We start from the raw sequence: 20,000 nt of genomic DNA on the forward strand, positions 1-20,000 counted from the left end.
TAGCTTAATTTCACAACATTATCCAACATTTTCCGCAATACAAAACCGAAATGATCATCTCGTTCAAGCGCTGAAAGAATCCTGAAATGTTTCGTCTTTCCCTGAAACTTCAAAGGTTTTCAGAGAGGGTTGGAAACTCGTAAGGCTGTAGGTAGTTCCAGATAAAACACGCGGTCATGAAAGGAGGGAGCAAAAATCACCTGGGGAACAGGATATGAAAGATTTCCCTGAAGGGAGTGTTCTAAAACATTATCCTCGGGATTTAGTAATCTCTAACAATGTTTTTCACTAAGCGTAAAAACAAATTGTACATACATATATGTATTTATTAGACGATGAATATCTCGATTTGAGTTATTATCATGGAGAAGTATTTTAAATGAAAATTTTGTTTAAATTATTTTAAATATGGAGTAAACGTAGGCTTTCTAAGGATGATGAAAGAACGATAAAGATATAGAACGGAGAGTGAATGATGGGAACAGAGTGAATGGTGCACTAAAATCAGTTATAGAAAATAAAAACCTATCAAAGAAAGCTAAATACAATGGAGTCCTGGCACGAACTCTAATGTACGGAAGTGAAGCATAAAGTTGGCAAAAGAAGGATAAAAGTAAATATCTAGATATCTCTAATGTGCAGCAAAATTATGTTTGATAAATGTTCCAATAATGAAATAAGGAAAGAATGCAAGGATGAGATAAACACTATCGATAAAGTTAAGAAAGGTGTGTTTAAATGGTGTGGACATTTAGAACACATGAGTGAAGAAATAACAGTAAAAAGAGGCGAATGCTGTTGGATAAGGGATCAAGGGAAGACCGAGAAAACTCGAAAAAATCAAGTGTTTTAAATACTTGAAAGTAGTCTGATCAGGAGTCGGAACACTCAGCGGTATGTATGATGAGATGCATAAACGTGGGAGAGGCGGATATTCTTTGCAAGACAAAGAAATGTTTCATATGTTAAATTCTTCACGAATTATTTAACGTACTAGACGCCACCTAAACCTGCCTTTGACTTGACGTAAGCCCTGTAAATATCCAGACTTCTATACTCTTATTCATCTATATATGTTGAAATATCAATATTAAATAACTCTCAAATGAACAAATTTATTTTGGAAAAAAAAATCTGGACACACTCAAAATATTATGTGTAAAGTGATCGTTTAAACCAGCAAAATTCCATGACATACAAGCATAACGGTCAAATTTTCATCTTTTTTTATATAAAAACTAAAGAAATTTCGTTTCACTTGGCACATCTTTATAATATACAGTAGGTTATTTTATTGAATTCAGGTTTTTCAGAAAGCTCAAAGCTAGGAAAATATATGTGTACATGTTACTCCTCGACAAGTTCATGATGATATTGTATTACTGATACCAGAACATAGTAATTCCATTAAGGAAGATTTAAGTGAATCTAATTTTTCTCACCCAAACCGGAGGCTTAAGGGTTGTTTAGTACATAATACTCGCACATTGTATTATCTGCACAAAGAAGGGATGGAATAGAATTGTGTGATACTGAATCATATAGAGTGACGGTTTGATTATGAATGATGGTACTTAAACTAGGGAAGGGGAGAAAAATAAGCGTGAAAATAAGTCGCATCTCGTCCTTAGGAAATAGGTCATTTCTGAAAAGTAAGACACAAAGGAATGAATGGTGACGAAAATCTTCACAGTTAAACTTCAGGTATTATTTTCATAGTGCTTTCAAATTTATTTTTATCTTCAAAGTCTTTCATTGAAGATAAATGGATAAATAGATTTAGATAAATAAATTTGTAAAATCTATCGTATTCCTAAAGTAGGTATTCTTAATAATACCGAATTATATTTATTGTATTGAAATAACATTTTCCATATTATATTAAATTTTAAAGTGACGTGTTGATCTAATTAGCACCTCTTAAATGAATACTGACTGTTTATGTAAACTTTTGTTTATGACCACTTTTTTTAGTGTACAAATGTAAATACAAATAGTTTCTATAACTACATATGTTTTCATCAACAGGAGAAAATACTAACAAAAATTTTGTATTTAAAACAATTTTTAATTTCTTGGATTTAAATTTTGTACTGAAATCACTTGGTAGACCTGTATTTTACATTAAATAACAATAACTACATGGTTATTTCTACTTTATTTTATTTGACCAGCGACGATGACGATATCGGTAATAATTTGAGGAGAATGGAACCATCAAGACCCCCCCATATTGCAATGCACGGCCAACCCCAAGGCAGACTACCAAAGAGATGGATTGACAGTTTAGAATCGACATCGCAGGAGGTTAATCCCTCTTAAAACCACGTCCGCCTCCGTAGTGTAATGGTCACCACGCTCGGCTACCATTCTGGAGGTCCCGGGCTCAATTCCCAGGGAAGATCAAATGAATATATGTGATTTTTTCACTATAATATTTATTCAATATTACCCTGGACTGGTACCTGAAGCGGAAGGTTGATCACCTTTCCTTCGTGTGTTAACGATCAAGATAACAATGTGTTTTTATAATGCAGTGCCTTATGCACCATTGGGACGCCAATAAGGGTTTGGATTTGAAAAATAACAGGTCACGAGGCCTACAACAAGAATAAAAAGATGAAAAAAAGTGGTATTTTCATATTGAAATCATGATATTATTTCACAAAATTTATATAAAATAAATAAATAGTATATTGACCGACATCAAGTATGAATAAAATTTATATTGGCAATTTGAGAGGGCGTTATGACTTTGATCGGAGAGGGTGTTGGCAGTATTCATAGCACAATTAAAGGCTGCATAGTTTATTTGGGTCGATTTGGAATATTCCAATACTGATGGGTGACGGGTGGTTTAAATTTCTCGTCCTATTTCACATTTCACCCACTTCTGTACAGTAAATGAAAATTCACACGATTTATTTCATATAAATATGTTTTACGTAATTTTGAAGAGAAATAAGCACTTTCTGATTACGTTTAAAACCTTTCATTAATTTTTAAGCATTAACAATCAGTTAATCCTACAGTGTACGCCAGTTGATTAAGAAGGGACCTTCATTAAATGCATGGAAATATTAGTTAGTCAATCATAGGTGGAATGGTGAATATTACACGTGTATAAATTGGTCACTTAAAGCAGCTTATGACAGGTCGAAAACCCTTACTTTCTTATCCTTCTTGATTCATGTTGAGATATCAATAAAAAAAATTGATAGGAATAACTATGTACTAAGTGGAAAAAATACAGAATTAGTAAACGACGATTTCTTCGACACACCAAAGTTATTATGTTGGATGTTTTTTTTATGGTGAAATAAAGAAATAATGCAAAGCCAAGATAAATATCATCAACAAATTATTTTAAAAGGTGTGTTGTGATGATTTGGATATATGCAACGAATTAGCGAGGAAAGAACCGTAAAACAAAAGAGGCAAATGAAGTTGCAAAAAGAAGCAGAGGAATACCGGGAAAAACTTGGTAAATCAGACATGTCAAAAACTTAAAAGCGGTCAGGTCAGGTGTCAGAATAATAGGCGGGTATATATAATATATATAGGAGATGCGTCAATCTGGAATAGATAAAGAATGTTTGCATATGCAGAGTGGTGTGGCGTTCTATTATCTCTTTCTAATTTTGAGAAGCGGCATGATGATTACTTTGTTAGTTAGTTTTACTAAAAATATTTTGAACAATTTTTCAGTCATTCGTTTGCAGCATCCCTATTTGATTGAATGAACTGCCCTAACATGGGTCATTCACTAATATAACCAAACTGTTCAATATACGAAATGCAATTCATGAATCCGATTTGGAAAACCCGCCAAGCACTTGCTATGTCTGAAATCAAATCCATATATAACGAAATTTTATTTCAGCTCTTGAGATTTATTGAAGGATACAATATTTTGTGTAAAATATTTACAAAAAAGAATTTGCAGAAGGCTATGAATTTTACAAACATGCTTATTAGGGGTGTCACGCTTCATATTAAAAAAAAAAAACATTTAAAACTTTTTATCAAAGGGATCTTGAAAACAGCGTAAGATCTTGCAGTTAATATAAGAAAAACATCTTTATCTGGCTTCATCAGCAAAAAGACTTGCAAAGTAATCAAATTATTAGCTTGAATAAAAAAAGGATTATTTGGACATATTTTCGTTCGATTCCATAGAAAGTAATCAGTTCAAAAGTAAGACTACAGTACTGAGGGTTGCGGGTTCGATTTTAAGGAGGCTCATAATGAAGTATTCTAAAAATTTTTTTTTTTGTTTATTAGGTTAAAATAGATAAAAACAAGAAAAAACGTATGTAAAACGAACTCCACCGAAAAGACACACAAGTTGGCTTAGCTTGGTGGATCCTGGCAAAAAATTACGTTAGTTATGTTTATAATTTTTTTAAATTAATGTTTACAGTATATGTATTTATATATATAGTTAACAAATAAACGTTAAAAAAAAAACATTCTCATCTTTTACCACGAAGAGAATGCCGAAACAATAAACATTTTTTTAAATTAATGTTTTACTTAGTAAATACCACTTTTTCTTAAAATCTACTGTGACACGTATTTCGATGCATTCCCCATCATTTTCAAACACCGTATGTTTTACTAGGTAAAACATAAATTAAAAATGGATATATTATACCACAAAGTGACTGCCGAATCAATTAATGAAAGTAAATAAAATATTATTAAATTATAATGTGACCCTTTTTGTAATTGGGGTGTATTTTACAAGACGTGTTTTTCATTAGTGGGTGAAAGAGAGTTGGAATATTGGAGTACAAATTATATAAAGTACAAGTAAGTTGGTAAGGGTGGTTTCTGCTGGAAAATGGGGATAGTAAGATGTGATAACTTTTAAAGCAAATTGGATAAAGAAAAGTGTGTCCTATATAAAAGAAATTTATTTTACTCGAACTGTGTTTTTAAACGATTTTTGGACTGTTCTAATTAAAATTAGGGCTTCGGGATTTGAATTTTGAACCTTATTTATAGCTTAACCTACTTTCCATGTAAGAAGTGAAAGTCTTACGTCCGATTTTAACCCTTATAATTGAATATTCTTCTTCTTCTTCTTCTTCTTTTTCTTCTTGGTGTAGGCCTTGTGACCTGTTTTTAAGAGGGATTAGCCTCCTGCGATGTCGATTCTCAGCTATCGATCTATCTCTTTGGTGGTCTGCCCGGGAGTCGTCTACCATGGGGTTGGCCGTACAGTACGATGTGGGGGGGGGGGAGTCTGGGTGGTTCCATTCTCCTCACATACCATAGTCTCCTGCGTTGCCTTCCCCACCTAAAATTGAAAATACATGAAAAAAATCGAAATCACCCGTTATTTTGCCCCACAGTGTATGTGCGCATACACAGAATAATATTTATTTAACTTTTTATCCAACTCCATAGTGTAATGATTAGAATATTTTGCTACCGTGCTGGAGCCCTAGGGTTCGATTCCCAGGAGCAGAAAAAATAGTTGTCAGTGATTTTTTTCACTTCAATTTAAGATTACATAAGAATTGATTCCCATGCCATCATATATGATCATACTTATAAGTAACGATCAAGAGAACACTACTTTGGTGCTTGAAAATCATGTACTAAGAATGCATCGAAATAATAGGTTTTAAGAAAAAGTGGTATTTACCAAGTAAAATTTCAATAAATCATAAGTATTCTCTCCTGGGAAAATCACTTTTATAAATAGCACGTCTACCTAATCTTATAAAACCGTTTAAGTTTATTAAGTAGTCAATATTCTTTAGTTTATAAAGTAGTCAATACTGAAACTGGAATGAGGTATGATTTGATGCATCAATTTTTAGAATCAGGATCCCAATATCAGTTCTTAAGGCGAATTGATAGCCCGCAACTTAATTTTCTTTAAACCCTGGTAACCTTTAACGAAATAGATTTTTTGCTTAAAACACCGTTTTTGTGTAGAAAAAATAAGTTTTCTGCAAAAAAATACGGTTTTGAAAAGAAAAGAGTTTTTGAAAAGAAAGGAGTTAAAAAATTAAACAAAATATTTTTCAATACATTTAAAAACTTAGTCCGCCTCCGTGGTATAATGACGCTGGAATTCCCGGGTTCCATTCCCAGGGGGGGGGGGTGAAAATAAATATCAGTGATTTAACACTATAATATTTATTTAATATAACCCTGAATTGATCCTTGAAGCACAGGAGTGATCACATTGCCTTCATGTACGTAGCGATCAAGATAACACTACGTTAATACGATGTCGAACCCTATTTACCGTTAAGTGCTGATATGGGTTAGAAGAAAAAGTTTTGCGAATAGGAAAATGATGCATTATGTATTAAAAATTATACATTATTATAATGTATAATGATAATAATGCGGAATACATAGAAACAGCAGTGCCCTATGCACCATTGGGTGCGGATAAGGGGTTAGTTGTTGTATATGTATAAGGAGTGTAAAGGCAAAGGGGTATATCTGTAAAAAAATTCTTAGTTTGTTCCACAAAATGTCTAAAATAGTGTATTCTATAATCTGGGATATAGCTGTAGTTGATATACTTATATTTTTATTAAGATATGTACTACATATTAAAAAAAAAAACATAACACAAATGATTTATTTAATTTCACAAGCTTGTTTTTGCTCTCTTGTAAAATTTGGTCTGAGACAGATATACCTCTTTGCCTTTACACTACCGAAATATGTATTTGTATTTAAAAAAAAACAATAATTTTTAGAAAGATAATTATGCGCGGATAGCACGTGTAGTTTTTCACGTAGTAGGTTGAGAACTGAATTGTATATTTGATAATTCACCCTTGATTCAAAAGCTCGAAAGAAAAATCTCCCTTGAAGCCCTGCGTTATTATTAAAAAGGCGCTTTTAAATTAGACACCCAAACGTTTGTCTGTTACAGAAAGGCTCGCCCCAATTCCATTCCGCCGCCGTGTGTACTCGTATTGTCTCCACCACCCCCGGGACACATAACTGTCCGTGAGTGACTTATAAAGTCGGACTTTTAGCCGTTTTTTGTTTATATAAAGTTCGTACGTGTTCGGCGCCTATAACGCCAGACTGACATGTGACATTACGACACCGCCGAACTCGGAATTACATTCTAGTTCCGAAAATAAGACGCCGTATTTCATTATGAAATTAGAATATCTTTTAATAACTTTTATAAGTTTGTTAATATTTTAAAGAACTCTGTTAATATGTATGGACATCATTTTGAGTTTGTCCAAATAGTTTCTTATTTTACTGTGTTTTAAGTTTTGACAGCCGAATTGACTGTTTGACATCAAAATCTTGAATTGGGAGAAAATATAATTCGAGAAAAAGTAAAGAATTCCATTCCAATCGGTTAACTGAAAAAGCATCATTTTAATAAAATACCTACTGATCTGTAGTATTCAAATTTATAAACCCAAAAGTGTTATGTTATTCCCACAAATTTAGTACCAAATAAATAATGAAAAAAAGTATCTACAACATTTTGAGTGTGTCCAAATACTTGTTCACAAATCTGGATTATCTCCAATCATAGGAGTTATTTATCATAATATTTTTTGAAATCTCATAAAAGATGAAGAAGAATATGAAAGTCTAGGCATTTACGGGGCTGACGACCGTCATAGGCTGGTTTAAGTGATCACTTTACACACGTGTAACATTCACCAATTCTACCCATTATTGACAACCACACTACTCAAATTCTTGGAAGTTCTATATGTATGAACCAATTCAGAAACGTGTTTTTTTGTCACTAGAACTTCACCAGAGACATCTATTGGTGAGATGAAAAGAAGCTTTTTCTTCGGCGGAAACTCTTTTATTAGTATGTGAGGTCTGAATCCTGGATTAAAATCACGCACATGAGAAACGCCAGAATACTTATATCATTTTCATTTTTATCATTTTAGCTTATAATTTGACCAGATAATTTATTTACATCATTTTGAGTGTGTCCAAATACTTGTTCACAAATCCGGATTATCTCTAATTATAGGAGTATATTTCATATTATTTTTATATTATCTTTGATGAGATGTCAAAAAAATAATACGAAAAATACTCATAATTGTTGATAATCCAGATTTGTGAACAAGTATTTGGACACACTCAAAATGTTGGTATATAACCATATCAAGTCACTTCCAGCATGTGAAAGATTGTGGATGAATATCACAGCTGAGCAACAAACTAATAAAAAGTATAAAAATCCTCTAGTGCCCAACTATGATACCCGCTTCACCCACAACAAAGAGTTGATGGAAAGCTCATATTACGGGACATAGTTTCTGACTCTACGTTTTCTTGGGATTGTATAACAAAGTATATAAAAAGCCTATAAATTATTTGATTACATTTTCTGAAATGGTGGTCATATTCGATAAGGTTGTATTGCGCAACTAGCCGTACAAAGTGGGTTTATTCAATATTCCATAATAAATAATGGTCAGTAGGTGTGGCGCTGTATAAACGTCTATAGAAGAACGGAAATATGGGAAACCCAACCCCGTCCGAGCTGGAGAGTTATTGTAGTAATAAAACCTCTTATAAAGAGTTTACGGCTTATTTAATATAGAACTTAAGATGATAATTGAGGAATGCTTAAGTGAACTTTGGGAGGTTTCATTATTTTATTAAGGGTGGATGATATCATATTTGCATAAATACAGATTTGCTATTATATATTTTCTTAAATTCAAGTTAGCCAATTTTATGCGTCATATTTGACATAAACTCGCAGATTCATTATTTTATATTTAAAAAAATAATAAAACCCTTATCCGCACCCCAATGGTGCATAGGGCACTGCTTCATACAAACGCAGTGTTATCTCGATCGTTTACACACGAAGGAAAGGTGATCAACCCTCCACTTCAGGTACAAGTCCAGGGTTATATTGAATAAATATTACAGTGAAAAAATCACTTATATTTATTTGACCCCTCTGGGATTCGAACCCGGGACATCTATTTTATTAAGGGTAGAAAAATATATTTGCTCCAATATGTGACACAATCAAATTTTCCTTTACTAATCTCGTTAAAAAATTATTTAATTATTTAAAAAATATAAAGAACATAATAAAAGAGTAATTAATTTTATTTTTAAACAGCCTCTCCATGATATTTCTTTTTTCTCTTTTCCTTGTTTTTCTCACTTACTAAAAGTAAACTTTTGGTGGATTCAATATGTGATGTCAAATTTGCTTAAATACAGATTATTCATGCTAGCTAATTTTCTGCGTCATATTTGACGTAACAGAGCTATTTTCCAATACTTAATAATAATCTCGTAAATATTTATTCATTACCACTCTCCTTATCATTCATGCTTAACTTTGTTTAATTCTCTTTAAAAAAACTACTTCATGACTACCGGATTCGGAATAACCATTTCATCTTCATAAATGTAGTCTACATTTGACCTGATGATGGAGCTGTTGTTTTGAAACCAGTAACCATGAAGTAGTGTTTTTAAGTGGTATTACACAAATTGAATGACGAATGATAAGGAGAGTCTTATATTACAATACCACAAAGTTAGCAATGCTTTTGACATACGAAATAAATTCCATAAATATTTATTTATTATTTTTTTCTAAATATTAAATAACATTTTAAAAGAGGAATAAAATTTATTTTTATACATCTTTTCCTAAATATTCTTAATTTTTTTCGCTTAACCTTGTATTCCTCACACACTGAAAGCAAACATTATTTTATAAAGGTTTGAATATGATGTTGTATTTTCTTGAATGTTATCGCAGATACCTTGTGGCACATTTTATAAACATTATAAAATAAAACAACTTAGTTTTAACCACTTTTTAATAGTACACTATATCCAAACGATTTAGACAAGAACCTTTATGTTGTATTTACTTAAATTGGCCAATTCTCTGCAACACATTTGAGAAAATAGATGTTGACCCCTTTTCCCATACTAATTTTGTAAATATGTATTGATCATTTAAAATATAATTAATAAATGGTAAAAGAGCAATTGCCTGTATTATTAAATATCTTTTCCTGAATATTCTTATCTCTTTATCTCGTTTGTCAGTACTGCCACATGTCCAGCCCCCATCTGTGCTCTACAAGCAGTTTTATGATGAAGTTGTGGCTCTTCACCAGTCTCTCGAAAGTCTACCATCTATGTCTTATTAGATCATCTCAGTAAGGTATGTATGCTGAAGCAAACGCTAATCGCACTGCAACGTCGGGGCAACTGCATGAGCGCCCTGTATTGTAACCCATGTTTTTCTTACTTATTATGTTATTCAATGAATTATTTACTACCAATTAAAATGAGGAAAATGAGAATAACAGCATTGGCTAGGAAACTATGGGTTGCATACCCGTACTTGTACAAGATTATGTAATTTGCACAAAGTAACATGTATGAGTCCTTTGAGGGAAGATGGGTTAGGTACCCAATTCTGTAAGGAAAAGTTTTATTTTAACTTTATTAGGGAGTGAGTGAATTGTTTTTTGTATGAATTTTAATTTTGCTTTTGAAATTAACAGACGCGGTGAAACGAGTAGCCCCTTGAGTCGATAGAATAAAAAAGGGTCACAAAATTGGCATTTTTGTCTGAGGTGTACATTGAAATCATTTATTATACTTTGATGCGCAACCTGTGCAGGTACATTTAACCTTAGTTTTTTTGTTGTTAATATAATAAGAAAACTATGGTATGTCAATATATCAAAGTTTTACAAATTTCCAGAGAAATACGATATATTTCGTTATGATTTGGCAGTAAGAGTTATAGTGTTTTGTGTTTAGCATAACAAAGTTTCTCGTTTTATCTCCCGCAGTACTAAGGTTCCAGCCATATTTGAAATACATTAATCAACCCCCAAACCTTGAAAGCTTACTGATCGTTACAGTTCAACCCCCAGACGAACTAGAACCTTCAATAAACCTCAACTCTAGAATCCTACTGTATAAAGCCTTGAACATTATATCTACACCCATTAAAAGATAGAAAACAGTTTGGTATTCATGCTTAAGGGAAAATGTATTATGAAAACGTTATTTTATAAAGGGTTAATAAGTATTTTACAAAGATTCCAGTATATCATTTTATACACAGACATATATTTATTTATATATTGCAATGGTGCATAGGGTACTGCATCAAATAATCGCAGTGTAGTCTTCATTGTTAACAAATGAAAGAAAGATGGTAAACCTTACGCTTCAGATACCAGTCTAGAGTAATATTGAATAAATATTTGAGTAGAAAAACCACTTACATATGTATGTAAATATTTATATATATATATATATATATATATATATATATATATATATATATATATATATATATATATATATATATATATATATATATATATATATATATATATATATATATATATATATGGAGCACTATTGGATGCGGATAAGGGTATGTAAAACAATATATGTATTCAGATTTCTTATATTGTACATTATATACATTATATAATTGTACATGTACATTATACAATTGTATCCCGAGATATACCTATTTTAGTCAAATAACGTAAATAACAGTAACGCGAGAAAATATTTTTAGCATTTCAATATTTAAATATAATATATGTTTGATAAAATAAAATTGAATAAGATTTAAGAAAATATGTGAAACAAAGTGAAATAATTAAATAGAGAACGGTTCAAATAAAGGTTATATCTAAAATTAACACAACGACATTGAATAACTGGAGCCGAAAATAGAATCACGTTTGTAATTTATTTTCGATGTAAATTACAAGTGTAAGGAAAATGTTGAAAACTGGCATTTTTTTTTCAATGTTGAGAAAACGAAAAAAAGTTTATAATGATAAACAAGTAATAATTGAAATAAATACAATTCCCATATTTACATAGACGGCTTTAAGAAAAACATAATTATAAATATTTATAATTATTGCGTTCACTTCTATAGTGTAGAAGTTAACACATCTGGCTACCGAGCTAGAGGTCCCGGGTTTGATTCTCAGCGGGGTCAAAATAAATATGAGTGGTTTTCACATAAATATATGAAGAAAAAAATACAAATTTGTATATTTGTATGTACTGACATATTATTTGTAAAAGTCATAAATATTATTTTCACTGTAAGATTTGTATTCGGAAAGATGATACTTTAAGTAATAAAAAGTTAATTTATTATCGAAGATGGAATTTTTTACTTGTACCGATTTATTATATGTACATAGATTTAAAAACAGTTTAATCGACTTCCTTGAATTTATAATTAAATTCAATAAAAAATCTAATAAAACTTTTTCGATGTCTCTAAGAATTTTAATTTATATTCAATACATAAAAAATTAAGAGATCATTTTATCCTAAAATTCGCTAAGTTATATGTTTTTTCATAATTACAGCATTCCTTAGAGATCTTAGATTAGAGCTATCATCAAATTTTCACTAACATTTTCCATTAATTCAACGCAAGCTTCTTTCATCAGAGGCTTCTTTAAAATGTAGAATTTTTGTCCGTTGAAATAGCTGGAATAATCAGCCTTATAACCTAAGGGTATGCTTCACTCGGGGAGAGGGGGTGGCCTACCATCCCCTAAATAATAGGCGTAGTAGACTTTTAACAAAGTGAGGTGAAAGGATTTATTTGAAACATGCTCTGAGTTTGTTCTCCATTGTTTTTCAATAATAAAATTCATAATAGCATTATTCAATTTTGATTTATATAATGCAATCTTTATCATTTAAATACAAAAATACAGCACATGTTTAAGACTACTTTTGAGATTATTAATGTAAGCACGACTAGTTTAAAGAATTATAAATGTTATTTTAAACAGTATTTGATATAAAAATATATAATATGATGTGTAAGTATGATTTTTCATAAACTCAAAAGTGGTCTTAAACAAATGTTTTACTTTTAAGATAACACTGCGCTGAGACAAAGCAGTGCCCTATGCACCATTGCGCGGATAAGGATTACAAGAAAACAAAACTTAAATATAAGAAAATAAAAATTGTTTTAAATACTGAATTTTATTTCTTGAATGTTTTTCGTAGATACTTAGTGGCACATTTTATAAACTTTACAAAATAAAACAACTTTGTTTTTAATCACTTTTTTAAAAAGTGGTTGTTCTTTTTTTTAAATAAGGAAACAACTTTTTCTTTTTTGATCACTTTTTTTTGAAAGTGGTAACAAAGTTGTTTTATTTTATAAAGTTTAAAATTTACCTTTTACCGTTACTGTTATCTTAATATCATAAATCTCAATTGTTTCATCGTTCTATTCAAACTCTGATTCCAAGAAAGTTGTAGCAAAAAATGTGTATTTTAAGGGTATTGACTGATAATACAGGGAAGAGGGTGTAGCCCAAAATACAAATTGTATCGTGACGTCATCTATTCTCAGGGAAAATCTAATATTTTAGACATTTCTTACACTACGAATATAAGAGATTTTCATTAATATATTTGTATTCTAATTATTTCAGACGTAGTCCTTAAAACAAAATTTTCCCCGCTCTCAATATCGACGGAAAACTTTCTTCAATTACCTGTAAATTATAAGATAAAATTTTATTTCAACTTCAAATGTTAAATTAATTATTTTATTTATTGTTTCGGCATTAACTTTGTTGTAAGACATGTTACAATGATTAAAGAAAACACTTCGTTTTTTACTACTTGAGTTTTATTATAGACTACATGTTTCAGAAGTTAAACTTCCATCATTCAGGTCTGTATAATAACTAAAATATAAAACATAAAATTGTTCTATAAATAAGGAGAGGGGAAAGTAAGGGGAAGGGGTTAGTCAAGGAACGGAGTTTGAAAACAAAGGAAAAATGAAAAAAAAAACAAAAAAACAAAAAAAAAATTACTTTCCCCTCTCCTTATTTATAGAACAATTTTATATTTTATATTTTAGTTATTATACAGACCTGAATGATGGAAGTTTAACTTCTGAAACATGTAGTCTATAATAAAACTCAAGTAGTAAAAAACGAAGTGTTTTTTTTAATCATTAAATTAATTAAATGAAGAATGTAAGATTTTTTCGAAGGATGTTGAATTTATTTTCGGGTGATTTTAAAATGATTGAAAATAATTCCGATTATTATTTCTAGGTAAGTTTTATAAATAAATACTTTTAGATATTTACAAATATATATAATATTTATCAATAGTGACTTGTAATTTTTTCTTTATATTCGAAAAATCTGAACAATATTTGAATTTTAATTATTGCTACCTTTCCGATTTGATTTACAGAAAGGATCTATATATTTTAAAATGTATATGTAACTTTGTTTTTAAATCACTATAAATATTTTTTTAATAACTTAATTTTAATGTCTACCGGTTTCGAAGCTAACCGCTTCTTTATCAAGACTGATTAATACTAAAACACTAGCTACTTAAATAAATTCAAAATATTTTGACGGCTAGGCAAAGGAGCTTGGGTAGATCTCAAGTGGTTTTATTTTTTTGTGTTGATTGGCAGTCACAGCCAAAAGGGATCTGGAATGATGAGTGTTTGGAAACATATTTAATAACGGACTTTAAAAAAAACATTTACCCGTCTTTTATTAGTTGTTAATTATTATTTATGATTAATATAATTATTATGACTAATATTATTATAATTAATATTAACAATTTACATACGACAGGAATTTGACAAAATTGCATATGTACATCGTTCAAAAATCAATGCAATATAATATTCGATAATTGGTAAAATCTTGAATTTAGATAAGTGAACAAATTGACCACGTAAGCCAGCCAGTTAAGGGTTCTTCATCACAATTAAGGGGATATTTGCAAAGACAGAACTCATTCGCCGGCCAACTGCCGAAGATGTAACACGTCTTTCCACGCCCGATTTATTTAACCCTTTCCAGTCCTATGTCGAATGTCATTCGACATCGACTTAATTCCGGTGAGTCCTATGTCGAATGTCATTCGACATTTTTTTCTTCATCAGTTTAGTGTTAAAATACAAGCAAACATATTCTTTTCTCATTTGTATTTAGTGTGCGATATACTGGGACGAGGATTCAATGATTTTTAAAAACATTGCAAATTTTTTTAACACATGTGTAGTTTTATTTAAAAAAACTTGGATGTATTGTTTTACCCTGTAATGCTGTAAATTTATTGTGGACCTGATGGAATTTTTACTTTTTTTTATGGACCGGAAAGGGTTAAATGTATATAGGATTTTTTTTGTTTTTCAGAATAAATTTATTATATATTTTTTAACTCCTTACTTTTCAATAACTCTTCTTTTCGAATAATTATTTTGAAGAAAAACTTTTATTCTCAATCTAAAAACGGTGTTTAAGAAAAATATCAATTACGTAAAATGTCGGAATTGCAAAATAAAAACACTTACTTCTTACCATTTGAGTTATATTTATTATATTTTAATGAATAGTTTCGGAAGCTATGCAACCATCTAAATATAAACTAAGTTAGAATAAAATAAATTTAACTCAAGTGGTAAACAACAATTGTTTTTCTTTTACAATTTCATAATGTCTTACCAAAAAGTGAATGCCGAAACAATAAATGAAAAAAACGTAAAATGTAACCTGGGTATTTAAGAAAATTATGTTGCGACATATCGAATACTAGGCCTTAAGACACTGATAATAAACGTATATTGATTTTCGTTGTTGTTTCCTCAATAAAATTATTTATGTCATAGTTTTGTTACCATATTAAATATTAGAATATTAAAAGTTTTATTCTATAATATTTCCTAATATACGACTACATTATAGCATATTTATGTGAAAATGTTCATAACCACCCTACCCACGCGCGTATGTACCTCGTCGGTGTGTTGCCACCCCTCCCTTATACCAGTATGTACATACAGCCTTCCCCGTCAACCTACCCTTAAACTTCGTCTAATTACTTGCTGAGAACGTACTCACATCTTTATTATTCAGTTGTTTATTTATGTGTATCTTCTGTTTATATAATTTTTCAATAAAAGAGAGATATTTGTGTTTTTATTATTTTCAAAAATACTTCAATTTCATACGATTTCTGTGAGCCTGAGCGGCTCATAATTAGAAATAGGTATAAAATTGTTGTAGAGTGGGTTCGCACCGAGAAACTCTGACTCAAGAGTCCGCGACACTAACCACGGGGCCACAACACGACATACGGGTTCAATCTAAGGATACGTTCTAAGGCTGTAATTAAAAACGATATGTTGAAAGTGTTTTTAAGAAATACAGGCAGAAAATTATGTACATAGAATGGGACGTCAGTAGATATTCCTGTTAAAGCTCTGGAGCACTTTCTAATGGAGAAAAGTCATATGCTTGGATAGGCTTGGCTTGCATTTGAAGGAGTAGAAAAATAGAAAGGCGATGATTAAAGCAATGGACAACCATATTTTCTAAAAAAAAACCTTTACTCCTATTTAAAGATAGTGTGGTTGTCAGTCATGGGTATAGTTGTGAATGTAACACTCTATAAAGTGGTCACTGAAACCAACCATTGTTGGGTCGTTAGCCTTGTAAATACCCAGACATCACATTTTCTTCATCTATGTTTAGATTTCAAAACGAAAAAGTTATTATTTTGAGGATTAAGCTAATACTTTATTTGCAATCAGAAAAAAATCATTCGTTCATATTTTACCACTAGGTAAATTTGCTATTTACAAATTGAAAAAAAAAACCTTTTCGTATTCGAATCATTCAACATATTACTTTTTTTCGTGCAAACATATTAGGGGATAAATGTTTTAAGGGTAGCGATAGATCAAAGTTAGTTTGCTCTTTATTGACTTTAGAATCCTTCAAATTAAATCCTCTATACTCCTCAAACTATTGATTACATTGACTTTCCCACCTTTCACCCCTATGAAGCTATCTTCCCCGATTTACATATTGTTTCCCCATAAACCTACTCCCTTCCGCGCGCCGTTTGACGTTTGGATTACCAAAATCAACTCCCGTGCTTCATTTACGTAAATTCGCTAGGGTGGTAATTTGTAGAATTAGTCTTTCAATTTTGTTGTTTTTATGACCGGTAAATAATTATTATTTCCCTCCCTCTTCCCGTTAAGTAGTCAATTGACGTTTCAAATAAAATAAAATAAATAAACATTAGAAACACTTGTTTTATACCACTTTTGAGATTATTGATTTAATCATGACTAGTTTCGAGAACTAGAAATCATCAATAGTTGAAAATAAAAACGCATAATTAGTATTTTCACCTATTGATAAAGACTTCGTTAGTTCTCAAAAGTAGTTATGTTTTAAACTGAAAAGTGGCCTTATAAAATGGCCTTATTTCTTTTAAATTTAGTTAAATCATCATGTTTTTCCACAAAGTGTATGTCAAATCAATAAATAATTTATAATACTTTTTAAAATATTGTCGGTTTGTAGCCCCTTGGTAAGTGTCGCGGATTATTGGGTTAGAGTTTTTCGGTTCGAGCCCACTCTACCACAATTTGATACCTCTAATAATGTGCCACTTAGACTCACAAAAATAATATGACATTGAAGTATTTTTGTAAATAACGAAAAAACAAATATTTATCTTTTATTTAAAAAAATCAAAACGTATGAAAACATAAAATATTAAACATACCAAACAAATAATATAAACAACATACATTTTGTAAGATATTTAACATTTATAATACCGATTTCAAAATTAAAACCCTCGAAAAATATTTAATAAAAATGTAATTTTAAAGTCTCTATGTAGTGCATACATAACGTGAGACTTGCTTATATTTAATAGTACGTAAGCATTTCTTAAATTTCCTCAAGTAACTTGTAAGCATTAAAACTGTCAAGTTTGTACGAGTACAAATATGAAACCCAAAGTTCCAAAGCCATTTATTTCCTATAAAGCAGTCATATTCTTTACCTTAAACTCTTTCAGGTCATTTGTATTTTTTCAAACGTCACAAAGGTGGGTCACAGGTCAAAGGTCACTTAGCTGGGAACTAAGGTGGGAAAATAAGGGTCAGAATACTATAATTAATAATTACAAGTAAATTTAATTATTTATTTTTAAAAAAAATTCCTGCGGCACTAATTTTAAGTATTTTTTTAGTGCTGTCGATAAAAAATGAAATTCTGAGGAAACATTAATTAAAAATAAGTTTGCTTTTTTTTCTAAAAGCCTCACCAATATTGTCTAAGTTCCCATTAAACAAAGTCATGCCCCTTACCCCCCCCCCCCCTCTAGTTATCACCTGTCGATGAAAACTTGTAATTTTCGAAACTTGTCGTGTAAAATTAAACAAATTTTGTTAAATATTCTTTTAGCAAAAAAAAAACTTCAAACATACAGTCTTGATAAAAAAATTGAAACATTTTTTCACTACCTGCATCTTGTATCATTACTTCTCTCTAAAATATTCATATTTTAGCTCGAAAGCCTTTTTAAAATCATTTTCCGCGTTGTGAGGTCTCCATAAAGCATTCAGAGGGTGTCAGTTATCCCTTTACAAAATTTTGGGGATATTTTTAGTCTGAAATATTTTATCTTGTCCACACACAACACATGAACATTAATCAAACACCATTACTTCTCATACAAGCCTTATAGAGCCTTTCCACTTTTCATGTAACTGAAATGTCCTTTGAATGACTTGTGTTAGAAGATGCTGAATTTGACACTTGAATTATTTATGTATATATATATATATATATATATATATATATATATATATATATATATATATATATATATATATATAAATATATATATATATATATATATATATATATATATATATATATATATATATATATATATATATATATATATATATATATATATATATATATATATATATATATATATATATATATATATATATATATATATATATATATATATATATATATATATATATATATAAATATATATATATATATATATATAGATATATATATATATAGATATATATATATATATATATATATATATATATTTATATATATATATATATATATATATATATATTTATATATATATATATATATATATATATAAATAAATGTATATTTATATATATATATATATATATATATATATATATATATATATATATATATACATATATATATATATATATATATATATATATATATATATATATATATTTATATTTATATTTATATATATATATATATATATATATATATTTATATTTATATTTATATATATATATATATATATATATATATATATATATATATATATATATATATATATATATATATATATATATATATATATATATATATATATATATATATATATATATATATATATATATATATATATATATATATATATATATATATATATATATATATATATATATATATATATATATATATATATTTATATATATATTTATATAAATATATATATATATATATATCTTTTTTTAATATTACTTTAAATTGACATATATTTTAAAGTGAAAAACTTGGGGGAAAGGTGAATTTCACTCAGCGCAATGAATATATTTTTACACCATCCGATGAACTTACACCAGTCATTAACTTTATAAAAATAAGCACTTTCATATCTTAATTATAATAATTTATTGGTTTTTGTTAGAGATTCAAATAAAAAAATCAATAATATTGTGGAAATAATGACTTAGGAATAATTTGCGATGCAAAACATCAATACATAATTACGTTCAGATTATTCATATAACTTTGGATAATAACGTTAAGGTTGAATTATCAGTTTCAAAGTGGTTGTGCGGATAAAAGGGAGAATTGATTTATTTTAAATTAAAAGTACTACCTCTTTGATTGATGATGCGAAATCCTTCTCCTGAAAAAAGTGGGTGAGATTTTACAAAAGTGTTTTTCAGTTTTTTCAGGACTTCGATGACGTAATTAATCTTTGCGTTGAAGGAGCGCGCTGCCATATGCGAGGATAATTTCATTTCTTTATTCAAAGTACATTAATTGAAAACTTTCTTTCTTAAA

The sequence above is a fragment of the Brachycentrus maculatus genome, unplaced genomic scaffold (genome assembly GCF_059751285.1).
Source record: "Brachycentrus maculatus isolate JH-2025_06_01 unplaced genomic scaffold, ASM5975128v1 h1tg000323l, whole genome shotgun sequence".
NCBI classification, from domain to species: Eukaryota; Metazoa; Arthropoda; class Insecta; order Trichoptera; family Brachycentridae; genus Brachycentrus; species Brachycentrus maculatus.